The sequence below is a fragment of the Cavia porcellus genome, unplaced genomic scaffold, assembly GCF_034190915.1.
Source record: "Cavia porcellus strain 051 isolate PalLab524CR breed Dunkin Hartley unplaced genomic scaffold, mCavPor4.1 scaffold_9, whole genome shotgun sequence".
NCBI classification, from domain to species: domain Eukaryota; kingdom Metazoa; phylum Chordata; class Mammalia; order Rodentia; family Caviidae; genus Cavia; species Cavia porcellus.
The window spans coordinates 87574629-87594714 of NW_026947492.1; the positions used below are offsets into that span (position 1 = coordinate 87574629).

The following is a 20086-nucleotide window of genomic DNA, read 5'->3' on the forward strand; positions in this document are numbered from 1 at the left end:
TGGAAATAAAGATGATACTCTGACTCTGTACCTCAGAGAATAGTAGTTTTTGTGGAATCAGCCTGTTATTCTATCACATGGACTGGGTCCCCAGGTCAGAAGATGAAAGGCACAGATTTGCATCAGAACACAGCTGCTGTCTGTTCACAACAGAGGAACAACTGGCTGCAGCATCATTTCCTAACAGAAGGATTCGAGCATGTCTTAGCTCGACACATGAGCAGAGAGGAGCTAGATTCCCTTGATATGTCTGATAAAGGCTTCCCATGTACTGTAGATGCCCAATAAATATTAATTGGTATCAACTCATGGGATGCAGAACTCCTTGGTTTTGAACATTTAAGTACAATCGACTCCTTGGTGAGAGATGAAAAATTGATTTTATCTTCATCCTTCCTGGACTCTTCACTGTTACATCTCACATGCATTTTACTAGAAGTACTTTTCACTCAGGATAGGATCTAATGCACCCCTGAATTTGTGCTCAGGCTTTGGTTTTACTGTGTCTCTTTTTTTCTCTTGACTTCAGTGAGCATTTGACTTTTGTAATTTCACTGTAAGGCGATCACACTGGTTCAATTACTTGACTAAACAGGTATTGTTTCTTTTTTTCCTTCCAGATATTGATGAATGCGCTGCTAAGATGCATTACTGTCATGCCAATACTGTGTGTGTCAACCTGCAGGCTTATATCGCTGTGACTGTGTCCCGGGTTACATTCGTGTAGATGACTTTTCTTGCACAGGTGAGCACGAGAAAGCAATGTTTTCTAATTCATCCCTTTTCTGTGCCATGTCTGTGTTGTTACACTAGCACCTAGTAAACAAAAATACTTTTACTTAAATAATTCTCTTACATAATTTCACTCTCACATTCTGAAAAAGAACTAATAATACAAGAATGTTCACCTGCATAACTGATTTCCATACCTAGTATTTCCACCTGTATACATGTGTGTGTACATGTATGAGGGTGTAGTGAAACTGAAGTCCCAATTGCCTATGGTAACACTGAGGAGCTTAGAGATATCAGTTCTAAAAATAGAAAGAGTCAAACTATTTTTTCTTCCATTATAATTAGGTGTTTTTCTATGTGAGAAATGAACTTTGAGAAACTTAAGTGTTATATTGGGTTAAGGTTAGGGTTAGGGTTAGGGCTTGTTGGTCAGGTATTGGGCCTATGGGAGCCACTCAAGATTATGCTGCTTTATATTTTCTTGCTGTCATTTCCCACCTCTTCTCCCTCTGTCACTGAGCTTAGACTGACCTGGAGCACTCTGTGAACACAGGAGGTCTTGGTGGGCATTTGCTTTGTAGTTCCAATGTCTTCCTAGTCATGTATCTACAGATATCAACCTGATGTTGGTTAAGGGCAGTAAAAGATTGCAGGTCTTTCTTTGCATGGGTCAAATATATTTAAATGCTCAGTTTGCACTGTAAAGTAATATAATTTTGGATTCTCTTGATGGAATTTCCCTGACTCCTGACTCTTTCTGTCTTAATAGCACTGTTGTATGAAACTGCATTCTTCCCTGTGAATGTGGTACCACCTAATTTCTTTCTCTAAATAATCTTTGCAGAAACACGGAAAGTTGGAAAGTCCCAGAAATATACAAAATTCTTTTGCCATTTCCTGTTGTGTGTTGCGAGTTGCTGCTGTTTAGGGAAAGGACGGGAAAGCTCAGAGGGAGCAGGATTCTGAGGGATACGCGAGGCCAGCTGTCATCTCCCTCTCTTCTCTATAGTGCTGTTAAGACAGTTAGGAAAACATGAGACAATTGACAGTATAAGGGCTAAATTTCCATGGGACCAGTAAACAAACATGTTGTAAAAACCTGTGAGGTTACTGGTGACTGCCACTCTTCTCACTAGTAAATGAAGCTCATAATTCAGCTTAAACCCAAGATGATGACTGTCTTCCAGAACAACAGCACTACATCATGAGAATCACTAAACTGAGATGAAGGCAAGTTGAGGTGATGTCAGTGTGCCACCTGTGCTCTTGCTGAAGGGTGTGGGAAACCCTGTGTACTTATCAAACTCCTGGGAAAGGCAGGTCTCCACCTGGTAGTCTGTGTGTGGAACAGGATGGGAAACGTGTTATCTGAGAAGCTGGCTCCAGCATTATTTTAGGAAGTGAAATGTGCTGTTTGGAATAAAAGACAAAAGCATGGATCTCATTAGACAGCCAAGCACCCCTTCTTCTCTGGAAAAGAATCAATGGCTCTGTGGTGAGGTACCCCAGCTTCCCACACACCTTTTCATTTTGTGTTGCATACCTGAGAGGAAATGGAAATGTTAGAAATCACAAAGGAGAGGAAAATATAGGGAGAGGGCCCACAAGGTGGGACCAGTCAGAGAGCGAGAGGCTGGTGCTGGGAAAGAGCACAGGTGAAAAAGACCCAACAGAAACAGAGAGGAGAGGATTTTTACAACAGGAGTGTTGGGCTGAGAGACAGCTCAGCAGCAGAGCACCTGCCTGGCAAGTGAGAGGTTGGGAGTTTGATTCCGAGTGCGGAAACACAGAAACCAAAACAATAGCAATAGAGGTAAATAAAACAGGAATGTTTAATGTGAGGTTTGTCCACTGTTTCACTGTACAGTGTGCCCTGTGAACCTCCCTCCTGACTCAGATCTGCGGTAAATTCCCCTTTTCCTTAATGGAGGGTAGATACTCCTTCACCCAAGAGGAAGCACATTGACATGGCAACCACAGAAATGGTTTATGTGCCCCTAGCATGTTGGGGTCCCACAGGGAACATCATAAGGTAACCTTTCTGTTCCCTCTGTGGTCCCAACCCCGTACACCTGTTTGTGCACATGAAAGTGTGAGTCCTCACTGCCTTCTCTCGGGAATTTCAGAAATCTTCCTGAGGACGCTGGACTTCCACGGATCAGATTTTTTGAATGGATTCACTCTTTACACTGTATCCTTTGCTACTGTGTCCTTGTTCTGTTTTTTCTCCCCTCCCCACAGGAACACTGAATTTGTCTGTGGGCATTGTCCCCATGTCCTCCCTCTCACCCGCCTTCCCTCCTCAGACCCCCGGGGACTTCCATCATGGGCTTCCACAGAGACCAGGTTTATCAAGGTCACTGTGAGGTCCACTTTCCTAAATCCTAGGCCCATATCTCAGCAGCACTGAGCAGGGCATTAACACACCTTCCCCACTGAGACAGCGTCTTTGCTGGGCTTGTGGCATTCAGGTCCTGCTCTGCCTCTCTATCATAGTCCAATCCTGCTTAGTATTTCTGTATGGTCATGTCTTCCCGTTCTGACATTTGAAAGGTCACTGTGCCCTAAAGCTCTGTCCTCCTGCTTTTTGTCACCCGTATTTTTAAGGTGCTTCTGTAAATCATTTGACTTGAGGAGAATTCCACTGTTACTGACACCTGAACTTCTCTTTCCAGCTCTGATCTTTCTCTGGAGTGTCTGAGTCATAGATTCAGCTTGTCATCTACATACAGATGTGTAAGGAAGCATTTCGTATGGATCACATGGAGGACAGAGGCCTTAATTTCTTTCCACATCTGCAAACCTTCACTTCTTAAAACTCTTCCCATCTCAGCAAATGAAGGTACCATCTGCCCAGTTTAAGATGGGAGTCTAGGGGTTCTGCTTGATTAATCTTCCTCCTTCATGGACAGATTTGATTGCTGTATCATCAGCCTTATATCTCACCCTGTCCTCAGCCTGTCCACTTCTTTCTGTGTCTCCTGTTACCATCCCAGAGGACTTCTGCAGTGGTCTGTGCTCTAGTCCAACTCCACTATATTCCATTCTTCACATAGCAGTCAGAGCAACTGTTTAAAAAATAGAAATCACAGAAATGCTTAAGATACTCATGCATGTCTCACCACACAGGAAATCAAGCCCTTACTTTATTAGTTTGACTTATAACACCAGGTGATTCCCCCTTTTGCCTCTCTGACTTTCTCTTGTATCATTTTGCTTTTTCTCATTACGAGATGATGACCCTGCACCTTGTCTTCTCCATTTAAAACATTTCTTCTTCCTCAGTTTCTTTGCATGCACTGTTGTCCCTTCTCAGAAATCTTTTTGTCTTGATATTTACGTAGAAGCCTTGCTCTTAACATTTAGATCTTAGCCTAGAAGTGGCTAACAGTGGCTCAGAGAGGCTTTTATTTTTCAGTATAAATAGCCACCCATGTTTCCTATGCTGTACCACATGATTTTATATTTCTAAATGTATCTCATCACTGTCCGACTAGCATTTGTGGTGTGTGTGTGTGTGTGTGTGTGTGTGTGTGTGTGTGTGCACGTGTGCACGCATTTACCATCAGACTCAGAGCCTCACTCATGCATATCAGCCAAATCCTCTACCTCTCAGCTCCATATCAGCCCCGAAATGGTCTCAGTTGTAAGTGGCTTTTGTTGGACTCTCTTCACTAGAATGTAAACTCTGAGAACAGGAATCTTTTACTCTTTTTTTTTCCTGCTATCTCATGACTGTCTAGCACACTGTCTTTCATACAGCATTCAGCTACTATTTGTTGAGTTAAACAATTCATAAAACTAAAGGACCTTCTTATTTATAAATATCTCAATGTGATCATTCTTTATATCTTGTTTTGAAGTCCCACCAGGCGTTTGTTCTTCTGTCTCCATCAGTTTTATCATGTTGTATCTTATTGTATTTTATTAGATGTGACAGTATAAACAAAATTTTTTTATGGACAAGGAGATAATATAGTAACCATCATTCATTTTCTGTTAGTTGGCTCTGAATATCTTGTAATATTTTCATTCTCTTGAATGGTTTTACACTGTCTTGTTGTGTTAATACTATAGTGTATGAAGGTATACTCAAATATTTCAAGGAAAGAGACACTATGGTAGCTACTATTATGTCAGGTTGTCTTGTGGTGAAACACTATGTTGCTTAAATTTTTCTGTTCTGACCTGTTTTGTTGCGTCCTCTTTTATTTTAATCTTTTAAAAAAATTTAAAAATGGCAAAAAAAAAAAACCCTAAAGGACCTTGTGCAGATTCTCTGCTTCTCAAAACTTCATTTATAGAATGTTGTCCGTATCTGCCATACCTACAGATTAGTGTGAACATCAGTTAGGAATAATATGTGTGAAGATACTGAGTATGACATCAAGTCACAATAGCATATTCTGTAGTAACCAGCGACCTTAAATACCTAGTGATTTAACATATCACTGGTCATTTCTGCTGTGGTATTTGTCTACCATTGATCAACAGGAATGTTCTGTTTATAGCTACACTGGAGTGTGTTCTGATAGAAAGGTTCCTATGGAAAAAATTGTCCACCACCAAGACAGAAAAGGGACCCTGAGGTCCTCTATCAAGCATGAAATGTTCTGGCCAGAAAGTGAGCGATTTCCCTCCTATCCCACTGACTAACGCTGGTCATTGGTCACATCCCAGCACAAAGGGATGGAGAAATGCCTTTCTAGCACACGTTCTGGATAGAAACAGGAGCTTTTGATGACAGAGTCTAATGCATTCTGTAGGGACTCATACTGGGCAGATTCTTAGCAAACAGAGTTTCTTTGGATGTGAGGACCTGAAGAGCTGTGATGAATCTTTTGTCAGTAACAGTTGGGCATTCAGAAATAGTTACAATATTTAACAAATTGTGTTAAGTACTATGGTAAGTGGCAGTAAGAGTAAACAGAATCCAGTAGGAAAAATACCCTTGATTGCAAAGATAAAGTATTGATGATGATGATGATGATGATGATGATGATGGTTTGCAAGCCCAGAGGAGCTACTGGAATTTACCGAAGGGTGTTGTATCTTATTGGATTTTATTAGATGCCTGGATTAGGTTAGGATTTACAGAAACCCATTAGGAATGTGAACGGGTGAGCTGGGTTTGGGGACACACACTTGAGATGTCAGCGATTGGGAGGCTGAGGCCGGAGGAACCTAGTGAGTTCCCAGCCAGCCTGGGCTACCTAGTGAGTTCAAGTCCAGTCAGAACTACACAGCGAGACCCTGTCTCAAAGTGGAACAAACCAACAGATCTACTGAGGATTGTGAATGAGGGAAAAGAGCCCTACAGGATAAGTATCGTCTTAAGCAGTTATTTCTCCCCTAGAGTCAGTTCTAAGTGTCTTCTTTTCAACAGTTTTGTAGTTCACCGGATTGACTCTCTGGAATTCTGAAATGTACTTTGGCATCCACAAAATAAGTTTTGAGATCAGCTACGCTCTTTATTCCCCACATAGAATTGATCCTTACCCATTTTCTTATTGGGACACAAAAAAGTGACATTTCCTTGAGGTAACTTGTTTATGTGATAAATGGGGTGTGTAATAGGTATACGGCATTATAATGACTTTTTCAGATGTTTCCTTTTTTTGTACTGTACTTGCCAAATTAATGCTTCTTCACAGTTTTAGGAGAGTTTTCGTGGCTGGTTGCATGTTTAATTGTGGTTATTACTCCTTGACAAACTGCAGGGAAGAGACCACGCCTTCCTGATCCCATTGACAGCAGAACCAAAGATTCAGGGTTAAGCACAGCATAGGAGGGGAAAGCCAGTGAGGTATTCAGAGAAGGAGCTGCAGCCTTTACTCAGTTACATTTTCCTATTAAGATTGTAAAAAAGAATAGCTGAGCATACTTCTGTGATCCTGGCATTCTGGGAAAGCCTTGAAATTAGTATGAGCTTGGATCATTTTATCCCCTGTAAAAGATTCCTTTAGCTATACTGGTTCTTTTATAAAGTTTGTGATGAGAAAAGTCACTGATTAGCATCTTTCCCATATTCCTTTAGTTTTTGGAGTGATCAATCTGCTGATTTCTTGGCCTCTAACGTTCCGTTCCTATATTCCAGTAAAACTCCTCATGCTTTGACTGTTTGATAAGATGTTATCATTAGCGATGCAGTTTGAAAGCAGGGTCCCTGTGATTTACAAGGAAAGCGTGCAGCAGTAAGACAGGTGCTTTACAGTAATGGGGAAGCACTCATTTTTATGCCAAAAATTTCCCATGGAGGCAAGACATAAAGGGAAAGAGTGAGATAACAATGTCTCATGTGATTTCTATTACCTCACTAAAGGGGTTTTTATTTTCTTGATGTTGGCATGAAGCACACCTTGGAAGAAACATTTATTTGAAACAGAGAAGGCTTAAAGAGTGAGATACAATAATGTATTGACTTAATGGCTTGGATTAAGCACCTCATAATGCAAAGAGGTTAGGCAACTGTTTAAATGCCTTCGGAGTAAGAGTCAGTTGGAAAGTTCAGGTGAGGTTTCTGGAGCACGGCTTCTGCCCAGAGTTGATGAAGTAAAGAACACTTTCCATTGTGGGAGGCCAGAATTTTCTCACTGAGCAGAGGCATAAGATGTGGAACTAAATAGAACATTCGGTAACTTGACAGTGCGAGGTCCTAAATTATTACTGATTGCTGTTGTCTTCTGAGCACACACCTTGTGTTTGCTTTGGATGACTGTCTTTAGTTTTGGCAGTTAGTTCACCTTAGGGGCATGTTGCTGGACATTGACCTGGATTTGAGTCTCTGAAGAGGTGATGCTGGTGAAGATGAAAGCAGGTGTAAGCAGGCAACAGGGTCAGGGGAGTGAAGATGACAAGATGCATCAACCTCCAAGCTGAATAGAATCACTGTGCTTCACACACAAGCCTTGGGCCTATAGCCCATTTCACTGTAGTTTAAAAATAGCTGTGATCGGGAAGCCAACCACTAACAGATGCTGGCAAGGCTGTGGAGAAAAAGGAACCCTTCCCTGCTGTGGTCGGATTATAGACTGGTTCAGCCACTGTGGAAATCAGTGTGGAGATTCCTCAAAAAACTAAGATTGGAGTTCCCATTAAGCCCAGCTATTCCACTTGGGTATCTTTCTAGAAAAGTTAAAACATCATACCACCATCATACCAGGGATGATATATATGCACCCATGTTTATAGCAATATAATTTGAAAATAATTTGAAATAGCTAAATATTGGAAGCAACTCAAGTGCCCATCAACTGAGGAAGGGGTAAAAAAGATGTGGTATTTCTATACAATGAAATATTACTTGGCCTATACAGAAGAATAAACTTGAGCCTTATAGGTAAATGGATACAACTTGAGGCCATTCTCATAAATGAAATAAATAAAATTCACATGTGTAAATATTGTATTGTTTGCCCTGTGGAAACAAAAAGCTGAAAGAGTAATATGATGCAAAATGTACAACAGACATTGTGATAATGAAAAGGAAAGAAAGTGCTCAGAATGAAAGAACAACTGGGATAGGGGAAACGAGACAAGAAAGAAAGCAAAATACTATACACACACACACACACACACACACACACACACACACACACACATATATGCAAGATAGAGAACTAGACTACTAATCTGTAGTTCATCAAAAAGATCAGTGTTTTCAATATTTGAGCAATTATTTCAAGTTTGATCCATTATTTCAAAATCGCATAACCTGTACAATTACTTTTAAAATGACAATATAAAATATATTAACTAGTGTTATTTTGCTACTGTTTTTTGAAATTTTGCATTGTTTTTATCTTTTTTTGCCTTTAAGCTAAAAAAATGATAGTAAAAATGCCACATTCAAAGCTTCAGAGAATACAGTACTATTTTTGTTTATCAGAAAACACTTATTGGTACATCAGATAATAAAAGTGAAATTAAGCCGTGTACCTTTGGATATCCCAAAACCCTCCTAGCAGGCCTGATGGGAGTCATGAGATGCTCGCCTTTGTTTCTATGTCTTCGGCATTTTTCTTCTGTTCACTTAGCTAATTAGTTTCTCTTCCTTCCTCTTCTATTTCCCAGAGAGAGTATGTGACTGTGTCAGAAGTAGGGTTCCAGAATTCTTAATCTATCCAGGTGGAGATGGCCAGGTCTCACTTTAAGGTAGAAACAATTGAGACATTAAAAATCAAATACAATATAAATTAAAATATGGTGTTGATGCCTGGGATCTCTTCTTAGAGGTTTTAATTTCCTTGGGTTTAGGGCTGTGATGTAGCATTGAAGTCACATTTGACTTACACCTGGCTTTTAATGTGCAGTCAGGTTTGAGGGTTACTGTTTTACCGTACAACAGAAAGAGCTGGCCTATGGGAGCATATTATAAGGCGATGAGAGGGGAAAAACCTTCTTTTGAAGACTAGAAAAGAATTCCTCTACTCTGTCACAGGTGACACAGAACTGAGGAACTAATGCAGGCAAAGACCTGGACAGCGCTTGAAGGAAGGGTCCTGCTTTCAGAGCTGCACTGTGAACGCACAAGACACTGAGAGAGAGGGCAGCAGAGGTCTCTATGGGCAGATCCCGAGCCTTCCAAGAAGGCCAGGCTGCTGCAGCTCCTGGCTACTACAGAGGCACAGCTTATCTCCATGGTGACCTAGAGTGTCCCCTGGACCAGGGCCAGATTGCTCCCTCTCTGTCCATGCCACTGTTAATTGGAAATCTCTGGAGCCATGGTATACCCTGGTGGAAGTAGAGAATGCTCAAAATGACCAAGACATTTACTTGGAAGAACAGGAGCTCAGAATTAGTCATCAAACTGAATTGAAGCAATTAGGGAAAGTTATATTACTTGCTCAGACACCTTTGGATCAGGTTGCTTTGCCCATCATGCATAAAAAAGTAAAAGTCAACAGAAGAGGAAAAAACTTGAGGGATCCCTCTAAAGAAAAATTGCAGTTTAGTTTCTTATGTTTAGTTTTTCCTCATGTAGTATTGAAAATAATAATGCTAAAATAATGCCAATGGGTAGTAAATCCAGGAAATATATCTTCAGGAGATTACCCCAGGTTTACCTTAAACTTCATGATAGAAATAAATCTGAAGGATATGTCACATGTTTGATCTTTTGTGGGGTGTAAGTGGGAGCTCTTTTGTATTTCAGCCTCTGTTGTAAAAAAATCTAAATCATGTTAGAGGCTGTAGAACAACTAGGATAAATTATAGAGCTTGCCCTAGGGCTTTTGTGCACAAACCTATTAAGTACTGTGTTGCCCTTGACCCAAATTCATCATAAAAGATTTGTTAATATTTCTGTATATTGTTGGAGCTGTGCATTCAGAATAACAATTAAATTTCACATAAGGAAGGCAGCTCATTATAATACATTAGCATTTACAAAACCCATAGAGGCTAGTTTGGTAGCCCCACTGTCTCCGCATTTGGGTCAGAAAATAACTGGACATTTTTCTTTAACACTCTAGCATTTTATATTATTTTCATCTTAAAGATATAGTGTGTACTTATGGGTAGTTATTTCCATATTGTTTTAAAGGAGAGTAGAATGTCTTAGATCTTGTTTTCTTTCTCCAAGATAAATGAGAAGAAATTCTACATCTTCTCTACTCTCAAAACTGCTGAAACAGCTTTAAGCTTCAGATTTGGGGATCAGCTGCTGGAAATAAATATTTCTAGACCGTTAGATACACGCTGTCAAGTTATCCTCAAGAAAGACTGTAACAGTTTCATTGTCACCTCCCAAATTTAGAATAGAAAAAGAAAATTTCCTGCTTACGATTCCTTCTTAAGACCAGAGATAACTATCAGAAGTTCTATCCCAGTAGATTTGTTTTCACGTTTCATTGGCAGAAAGTAGCTTCATGTACCTATTCATAAATGCGTCTTGGGAAGGTAAATAAAATTACCTTGAGTCAAGATTTATTATTTATAGCAGTTGGCTAACAGATCCAAACAAAATTCAAGTTTTGTTGTCAAGAATAAAGTGTGCATGTGTGTTGATTTGCAATTGTATGAGTCATCTAGAGCCTTTACTAGAGTATATATAAAGCTTTCAAAATATTTATTCAAGTATAGGAGTAATTAAAAAGATGCAAATTTGAATGGGAATTAGATACCAATTATATAAAATTCATATATGTGACTCTACATCTTATGTATTTACATATATGTCAATCACCTATTTGTAGAAATGTTTCAGGAAATAGGAGCTGTATACATTGCTGATGGAAATGAAATTGTTACAAGGTTTCTTGGGGTTAATTTGACAGTGTGTACCAAAAGCTCTGGGAATATTTATTTATAACAACTTATCCCAATGAAAGCATCAAGAATAATTATTTACATCAGAAGATTTTGATTATAGCCATTTACTTGATTTATTATTTATCAGAAAAAAAGCAGAAGCAATCTCAATATGTACTAATAAAGATTTGATTAAATTTCAATATATTCAAATAGTAGAATATAATACATATTAATATAATATTTAAAAGACTATACATTCACAATTTAAAAATGTGCTTTATGGTGTAAGATGTAAGGCAAGATATATACTATTTCGCAATTAAAACAATAAAGATTATAAATGAGAACCCCCTCCATACAAACGTAGAAAAGACAGATTGCAAAATCTCCCCTTCAACCAAATAAACAGGTCACAAAGGGTGACTGAGTAGGTGCTTATGCCCAACTCTTTTTCTTTCTATTTTTATGTATTTTCAAATTTTCTGTAGCAAAGGAGAATGATGTAATAGAACTATATTGTTTTATTAATTTTTCAATATTAAAAGTGCTACTAAAATATTGGAAGACAAAACTTCCTGACAAAGGTGACATCAAATGTTTATCCTCTCTGAATCTCTTAAATACATCACAGTAAATTAACAAAAAAAAAAAAAAAAAGCTTATGACGTGACATGAAAGTACTAATACCATTCCATGGGGTCTGGGTTGAAGAGATTACTAGGAATCCCTGTGCTTTACCACACTCCAGGAGGGAAGCTGAAAGGCTTTTGTAGTTACCACGCTTAGTCCACTTGCTCTGCTGTACCATTTATCAGATGTTTTATAAACAACAGGAATTTATGTTTCATAGTTCTGGTGGCCAGAAAGTTCCAGAGCAAAGCACAGCACACTTAGGTTCCTGAGAGGGCTTAACCTCATAGATAGCTTCTTCTCCCGAGTTTTCACATGACACAAGGGCTAAGGATCTGTCAAGGTCCTTCCTTAGTGACATGTCACCATCCAGAGGCCTTGTCTCCCTGTTCCACCAGTGTAGGGAAAGGATGCAGTGTATGATTTTTTAGGGGAATGCAAACATCCCGATCATTGTAGGTGCTGTGTTATTTCTTTTTCCTTTGAGCATCGAGGCACTGTATGTTTCGCAGGTCCTCCTGTTCAAGTTTCCAGAGTCAAGGAAGTTGGTCCAGATATTTCTGTACCAGGACCATAACACTGAGAGAGGCAGAAAAGGCCCAGGATTTCTGTGGCAAAGCAATCAATGAAGGAATATTAGGCAACATGGATTATTGCTTTACTCCTGCCACTGAGGCACCGAATGAATGTCACTAAGTCAATACTTTTGTCTTTATACCTGAAGGGGTAAGATTAAACTAGCTTAATGGTTTTCAGCCAGATGAGCTGAAATTACAAATAAGATTTCTTTCACAAAATGTTTACATTCTTTTAAAAAAGATAATTTCACAAACTATTACTTTTTTAACTCTATAATTCTCTAAGATATGGTTCCTAAACTCTAGGAGATTATGGTCTCTTTGGGAGACATAAAATTTATATTTAAGGGGAATAATTTTGTAGGTAACATAACTGAGTGCAAAATTGTGAGCCACAGGCAGTAAATGCAATAGGAAAGAGCACAGAATCCAGGAGAAAGGAAGACATTGATTATGAAGTGTTACAGAGAATGTGTCTTCCACTGTCCTGTAGGACATCTGAGAGGTTTGGGTTAATGTGAGGTGGAAATTAGGGTAAGACTGTGACAGACAGGTCTGAGTTCCTTTCCCAACTTGGGCATTTATTAGCAGGACCAACTTGGATCAATTCAGGGAAATGTACGCAGCTTTCTCTTAGGATCTTGTGAGAAGTGACTGAAAGAACATTTGCGAAATGCTTAAAATAGAGCTCAGTGCAGAGCAAACACCCAGGAAAAGCCAGCTATTACAGTATTTACAGGTGAGGATTCTCACTTGGGCAAATGGATCGTAAGAGCTAACACAGAGTCATATACCAGAAAGTGATGGAGCAGAAACAGGAAGGCAGGCCTTCCTACCCAGAGATTTGATCTACCTGCAATAGAGATCTTTTTAAAAAATTTTTGGTGCCAGGAATCAAACTAATGACCTTATGATGCCAGTCAGGCACTTGTACTGCTGAGCTGAATCCCCGGGCTCAGGAGCTCCTTTGAAATTGCCTTTAAAATGTGAATGCTATGCGGTCCCTGTGTGCTGAGTAAACAGTAGGCACTTTTACAATGAAAGCAAAGACCTGGGGCAGAGAGAACACATGTGTAACCCACAGCTTTATCACTTAGGAGCTCAGGGGTGCCAGGCAGCTTCCTCAGTGTTCCCTGGCTGGATTTATGATTGCAAGAGAGAATAAGGTTAGGTTTAAACTCAGGAAAATGCCCATCCTATGCTCATAGATGATGGTAATGCTGAAGCTCTCACATTTGCTCATCAAATTTACCTCATCCTTCCCTCCTTACCAAACATCTCTTGAAACACTTATGAAGACACTAAGGAGCAGGGTGTGTGGCATTCATCTGAAATGTCAGCACCTCGGAAGTCAGGGACAGGAGCATTTCAAGTTCCAGCCCAGTCTCTGCAAATGAGTGATAGGAGGACCCTGTCTCAGTGACAGAGATGTGTGCCAGGTTTGGTGTCCAGTGCAGAGGAAGGGGGAGACAGCACTAAGACAGAGTGGGGACACCTGGAAAGCAACTTGCTTCAAGAAGCCCCATCTAAATAGATCACGTCCAGACCTTCTGGGGACAGGAGCTTGCAGTGAGATGCTTTAGGTCAGTGACTGTAATGTTTTTGTCTACTAGAACCAGTATTATGGAAAATGGTCCATCATGGACTGTGGTGGGGCAGTGGTGTTTTCCAATAATACAACCACATCACATTTATTGTGCACTTTCTTTCTAGTATTATTACGTTGTACGTAAAGAAATAACTATACAGCCCACCATAGTGCACCATAGTGCAGTAGGAGCTCTGAGCTTGTTTCCTTGCAGCTAAATGGTCCCATCTGGAGATGATGAAAGACAGTGACACTCAAAGTGTGTTGCTTACATCCAGCCTACTCTGTAACCTCATTTCACTCTCTGCTGCTGTAGCTAACTCTGCTTCACAAAGGTAAGATGCTGGAAGTAGAAGCAGGCTCTTCAGTGCTCTTGTGGCAGTCTCAGGACATTCTGCCTTGACTTTAATATAGAGCATTTGGATATTTTCAGTTGTGTCTAGCAAAGTTTTAAGGCCACTGTCCTTTGTGATCTCAGGCAACTGATCTTTTTAGGACAAAGTTGACTCACTTGGATTATTCTAACATGAGTTACAGATCCATTCCTTCCTAGTTCTGGAATCTGTTCTGATTGGGAAGTAATGTTCAAACCCTTTGACAGCTGAGATAGGTGATCATGCACCAGCTGGGAGGAAGAAAGTACTGATTCAGTCTCTTTTGAAATCTCTGCTAAGGTTTGAAACATGTCAGAAATTATAATAGTCACTCATATTCACATAATTCCAGTTTGAATCTGAATGAATCCACTTTATCTGCTAGCTTTAACACAGTTGTCTTTCTTCCCTGAAATGATAGATTAGTTCATTGAGAAAGGTAAATAGGTCACACTAGTAAACAAGTTTCAGAGCTTGTTCTGTCACTGGAATGTTCTGCCAGTGGTAACTTTTTATGAAAGAAATCTCTGATATGACTCTCATAGCTCAAAAACTCTGGCCAGTGATCTACCTTTAGAAAACCATGTCACTTCTGTAAATAACAGATGATGTGTGTTGTGTGTCCATTTTACAGAGCTGTGTGAACAGATGTAAGTTATGTCCATGTTCTAGTCAAAGATTGCAAGAAAAACAATTATATACCGGGCACATGATTTATAGTAGTATTTTATGATAGTCACCCAGAGTCAAATACAAGAAGTGCAGGAGATCTTTCCACACACTGAAGAAGTAGAAAATCCAGCCAAGAGCCTGGATCCCACAGCAATGTCCTACATGAGTCCAGGTAAAGACCCAGAGCCTGTATTAATGCCTCCCATGAGTCCTACTGGATGCCTAGAGCCCATGACAATGACACGTGCAAGTCTATTTCTTGGATCCATACTGGGAAGGCCCAAAGAACAGCAATGGAAGCTACAAAGTCTGTGCCAGTGGGATAAAGGATCTATGCCACTAGGCTGAGGGTTTTGCAATGGAGTGAAGAAGAAACACTCAAAATAAGGGCAGTGTTCTCTGAAAAGTGCTACAGCCATCCTCAGCAACAGCGAAGTCCCAAGATCCTCAGATGATAACAGCTAAGTACATACCAGGAAGTCAGCATGAGAAGTTTCTCCTGGAGGTTAAACAACACATATCTTCCCCTCCAGAGCCCGGAAGCTATGCTCAAAGTAAGGATCAGAGCTCCTGCAAAGTGAACTGCAATCATTCTTAGCAACAGTGTACTGAGCTCCTCCAATGTTAACAGCTGAATTCATATCAGAGAAGTGAGCATGACAAGCTCCTCCAGGAGAACCAAGGGCTCCAAACAACAACACTTAGGAGAACCCTCAAAGCAGTGGAGAACCAATGACACTAAACGTCCTCTCTAGGTCTCTTTTTTATGCTGGTAACTTTCCTCCAGTGTAGATCAATTGGCTGATCTACATTCAGCACCATGCTGATCCAGTTCAGCTAGTGTTTAAGTTGATCACCAGCTTTTAATCCACCTCAGTCCATGTACATAGCTGATAAGTTAATCATATCCTACAAAACAATGTTAAGTTCAGTGACATTTTTCAGATAGCCAACATTTCCCTATGGATGATAGAGGGTGTAGACTCACATTCCAAAACAAGCTGTCTGAGTTGAGTAGTGAAACCATAAAAGTGTTTGGTCATAGCAGCCAGTTTGTCTATGTGTTTCCCAGTGCAAAATTCAGATTTCATGGAAAGGAATTATTCAGCGACTCAAATAGTCGCTGCAATGGTGATGTTGCTGGGGAACAGAAGTGCACATAACATAGTCTTATGCACATGACCCTGAAAAAAATAGATCACTCTACAACAAACACAGTCATCTTGTCATCATTGGTGGAACCATCAACCTGAATTTTGTAATCCTTGCTAACAACTGAGCCTTCTGATATTTCACCCATTTGTCTAGTTATGGTGCCAAGCAAAAGGGTAAGACATGACACTGAATGGCAACCTTTCTGAAAAGTTCATGATGAATGTCCTTCACAATATGCAGGATCAACTCCTCCCCCATGCTGCAGTAAGGGTTCTCAACTTTTGCCATGTGGTTAGACACTAGATATTATGTTCTCATTACAGGCATATTGATGAAATGATAGCCTTCAGTAACTACTTCTGTTATTTTGTTCAATGTTTAGGTTTTTTTTTTCTTTTGAAAAACTCCAAAAGTTTGTCTGCAGTGTTCTGGTCCTTCATGGGACAAAGCGGTTTTGAGAGTTTGAGTATTTCGTTTGATAGCCAGTCCCCACATACTACACAAAGCTGTTTTGGAGAATGTAAATCACCTATTACAGTGAACCTGAATTTAAGTAGGACACTTGGCATCTTCTTTTAAATAAATCTTTCTTTTTCTTGGCAGTCTTAGTGTGTTCTCCTATGCAGTCATCAGATCTTTCCTTTTTTCAAGTAAACTCTCCAGTGACATTTGTTTCTTACTCATTTTATGGCTAGGTTTAACTTGTGGGATTACCAAAGCCATGACTGAAACAAGTACAGAGTGAGGGAGAGAGGTACAGCTGCAAGTGATAAATGAAACAGTGGGTAGGTCATGACAGTGTTGATTTCATACTTAAAGTCTGCCACTGGATACAATTCAGTTTTCATTTGCTGTAAGGAGTTTACTGAGTCTTCAAGCAATTTATTTCTCTTTGTGCAGGCAAGCCATTTACTCGTGTTAATTTGTATTTGTAGCCACTCCCCAGCATTAGCATCACTGCCTCAGCTCCACTTCAGATTATCGGGCATTTGACTGTCATAAAGAGCACACCACCTAGCTCCTAAGTGCAGTTCATGGTGGGGTTCATACTCCTATGAAGGTCTAATGCTGCTGCTGCTGAGACCAGAGATGGAACTTAGGGAGAAATGGAAGGGATGGGGAGTGACTGTAAGTATAGGCGAGTCTTTGTGGGCTCATCTGCTGTTCACCCACTGCTGTGCAAGCTGATTCCTAACAGGCTACAGGTAGTTAATAATTTGTGGCCTGACAATGCAACCCCTGCTTAGTCTGAGGTCTAAGGAAACTTCTTAACAACATATTTAAATGTCCAGGAATACATTATTTATTCAAAGAAAACACGGACTTCTGGAGTCCAGAGTTGAGAGCTGCAGAAAAGACACCTTGAGAATATGTTCTGTAAGTAACCTTAAATTTTTAAGTCTGTTCCCAGAGAATAGAAGCTCCTTGAGCTGTGAACAGCTGTGGCTTTAGCATTCTGCTGGCTGCATCTAGTTAGTGCTTAGAGGGCACTATAGGACAAATGGTTTCCTTCCTCAAGAGATAAACGAAAGGCAGGAAACTTGGTTCACACTGAACACCAGGATGGGCTCTTTGCACTCTGTAATGTCCTTAGGAACTTGCAGCACACAAAAAGATATTAATAGAAAACACCAAGTTTAATAAAATCATGAAGATGTTTCCTAATTATGAAAGTAATACATGAATTTTGTAGAAATACTAAGAAATTCAAATGGATAAGTGGAAAGGAAAAGCCATCCATCTCGGTGGATTTCCTATGTCTACATCTGTGTTCCATCACGTGGAAATCACAGTGTAGCTACCAGTTAGTATTTTATGCATATATGGGTATTACCTGTTTCATAAGCATTGTCTAGATTATCAAAGATACTGTGAAATATTATGATCGTGGTCTGAAGTGTTCTTTCATATGACACATCACCACAGCTTTTGCTATAACAGAGAAGTAGTAGCTTCCACTTGTCTCCATCTTCATTTGGTTTTCATTTTGGTGCTACTTTTCCTATTACTAAGTTGAATGTAGGGAAACATTACTGTACCAGGCGTTCCAAATAGCTGGATGTAAGATATCTGAAAGCATCTTTAAGTTAAAGTACTTTGACTTTGGAACTTTGATGAACTGATGAAGAAACGGCTGGAGAAATCTCACTTGTGGGTTGTCAAGAACTTTAGGTTGCTTTCTGGTTAGAAGTGTTATTTTCCCCCTAGCAGTTAGTTGATGTGATTTGGATACAATAAAAATATGGCATTGGTCAGGAGGAGAGGACAGCAACCTTACCCATCATTGTAAGAGGAGGTGGGAGGACGGTTATGGTCTCCACCAGACAGGTGTGGAACGAAATGACTGGGATGTCACAGCCGTCAGGTAGAGTAGTGGACAGTGCAGGCAAGGAGTCCAGGGAACAGAATCCCTGCACCAGGTTCCCTACCCACAAGCAAACTGTTCATCTTATTTTAGAGCAGGTTAGAGCAACACACAGCTTTGAAGCCAGATCCCTGAGAAAAGCCAGAGTAGCACCCTCTGTCTGTTTCTAGGGTTAGAAAGCTGATAGGGAGGACACTAAGCAGCACTCAGGTGTGGTCCTGCTTCCCTCCCAGATGAGCAGGGCCCTGAATGTACAGTGCCCCTGTGTGAACGTGGTCTGCTTTGTTTCACCCCTCTGGCCCTCTATCCTCTAGATTGTCTGTTCTCTGCTGCATTGTTACTGCTTTTCTCTTTGAATCCTGTTGACTTCACCTTTCATATCTGCTTTATCAATATGTATGTTATAATTTATGGCTGAACCTAATGATGGTCTGAATGAGAGACGGAAAATTGTCTCAAAGCTGGGCGTGGTGGCACATGCCTCTCATCCCAGCACTTGAGAGGCTGAGGCAGGAGGATTGCTGTGAGTTTGAGGTCATCCTGGACTACATAGTGAGCTCCAGGTTAGCCTGAACTGCACAGTGAAACGCTGTCTCAAATAGACAAGACAAAAAACTAAACCAAGTCAAAACAAAACAAGTGTTGGTGAGGATGCGAATGAATTGCACATAAACATTCACAATGTTATTCACAGTGAATAAAATGTAGGACTATCCCAAGTGTCCATCAGCAGAAAAGTGGATAAGCAGAAGGTGGCATAGGCATATAATGGGGTGTGGTCACGTGTGTTAAAATGTAGTGAAATTCTGACGCAGGTGGCTGTATGGACAACCCATGAAGGTGTTATGTGAAGTGAGATAACTCAGCTACAACGGAACACATAGTGTTGGACTCCACTTACAAGAATTTTGTGGAGTAACCGGGATCTTGGTTAGCATAAGCTGAGAGGAAGGGGACACTGGGAGTTGTCATTGTGTGGGGCTGGAGTTTCGAATGTACAAGAAGAGAGTTCAAGGGAAGAACAGTGAGGGTGGTTGCACAGCACTGTCAGTGTACTGCATAACCCGGGGCTGCACCCTTAAATTACTGAGATGCCATATTTTAGGTGAGCTGTACTTTACCTCAATAAAAATTAGAAAAATGAATACCATCAGAGAAAGAGCCTTTCCCAAGTCAGCTCTTGAAATAACACTATTTTTCTTGTTGCTTCTAACACATAGGCAGCATCAACTTCTGTTCTGGGCTCAGATCAAGTTTTACTAATCCATGATTGTTGGGAGCCGCAGCCCCGAGCCCGGTCGCCTCACTTGGCGGACGTGAGGCCTGTAGTAAAGAGTAAAGCCTGAGGTAGATTACCCCTCCCATCGAGCACGTTAGTTTCCTGCTTACCGCGTAAGCAACCCGCTCAACAATATAGTCTGCCTGGCAACTGATGATGTTAGCCAATCAGCTTGCCTTGCTTACTTTAACATGATTGGACACTGTATCCGTATATATACTGGTGCCACCCCTGGGGGGGAAGGAGAAGCCCGGAAGTAGAAGCCCAGAAGGAGCCGCGGGGAGCGGACCAAAGGAGGCTTCGGCTGGGAGCGATCCCAGGGCAGGCTGTACGGAGAAGAAAAATAAAAGAAAAGGTTGTCCACTGCCAGACTTTGTCGTGTGTCCTTCCTGCCGGCCGGGAGCGGACATCGACATTTGGTGGCCCGTACGGGGACTGATCACCCCCGAGACGTGA

At 40.6% G+C, this 20086-nt stretch overlaps 1 pseudogene; it reads left to right on the plus strand.

Annotated features, from left to right (window-relative positions):
- The window catches only part of LOC100728572 (protein kinase C-binding protein NELL1-like), a 609835-nt pseudogene that overhangs the window by 369797 nt on the left and 219952 nt on the right, over nucleotides 1-20086 (plus strand).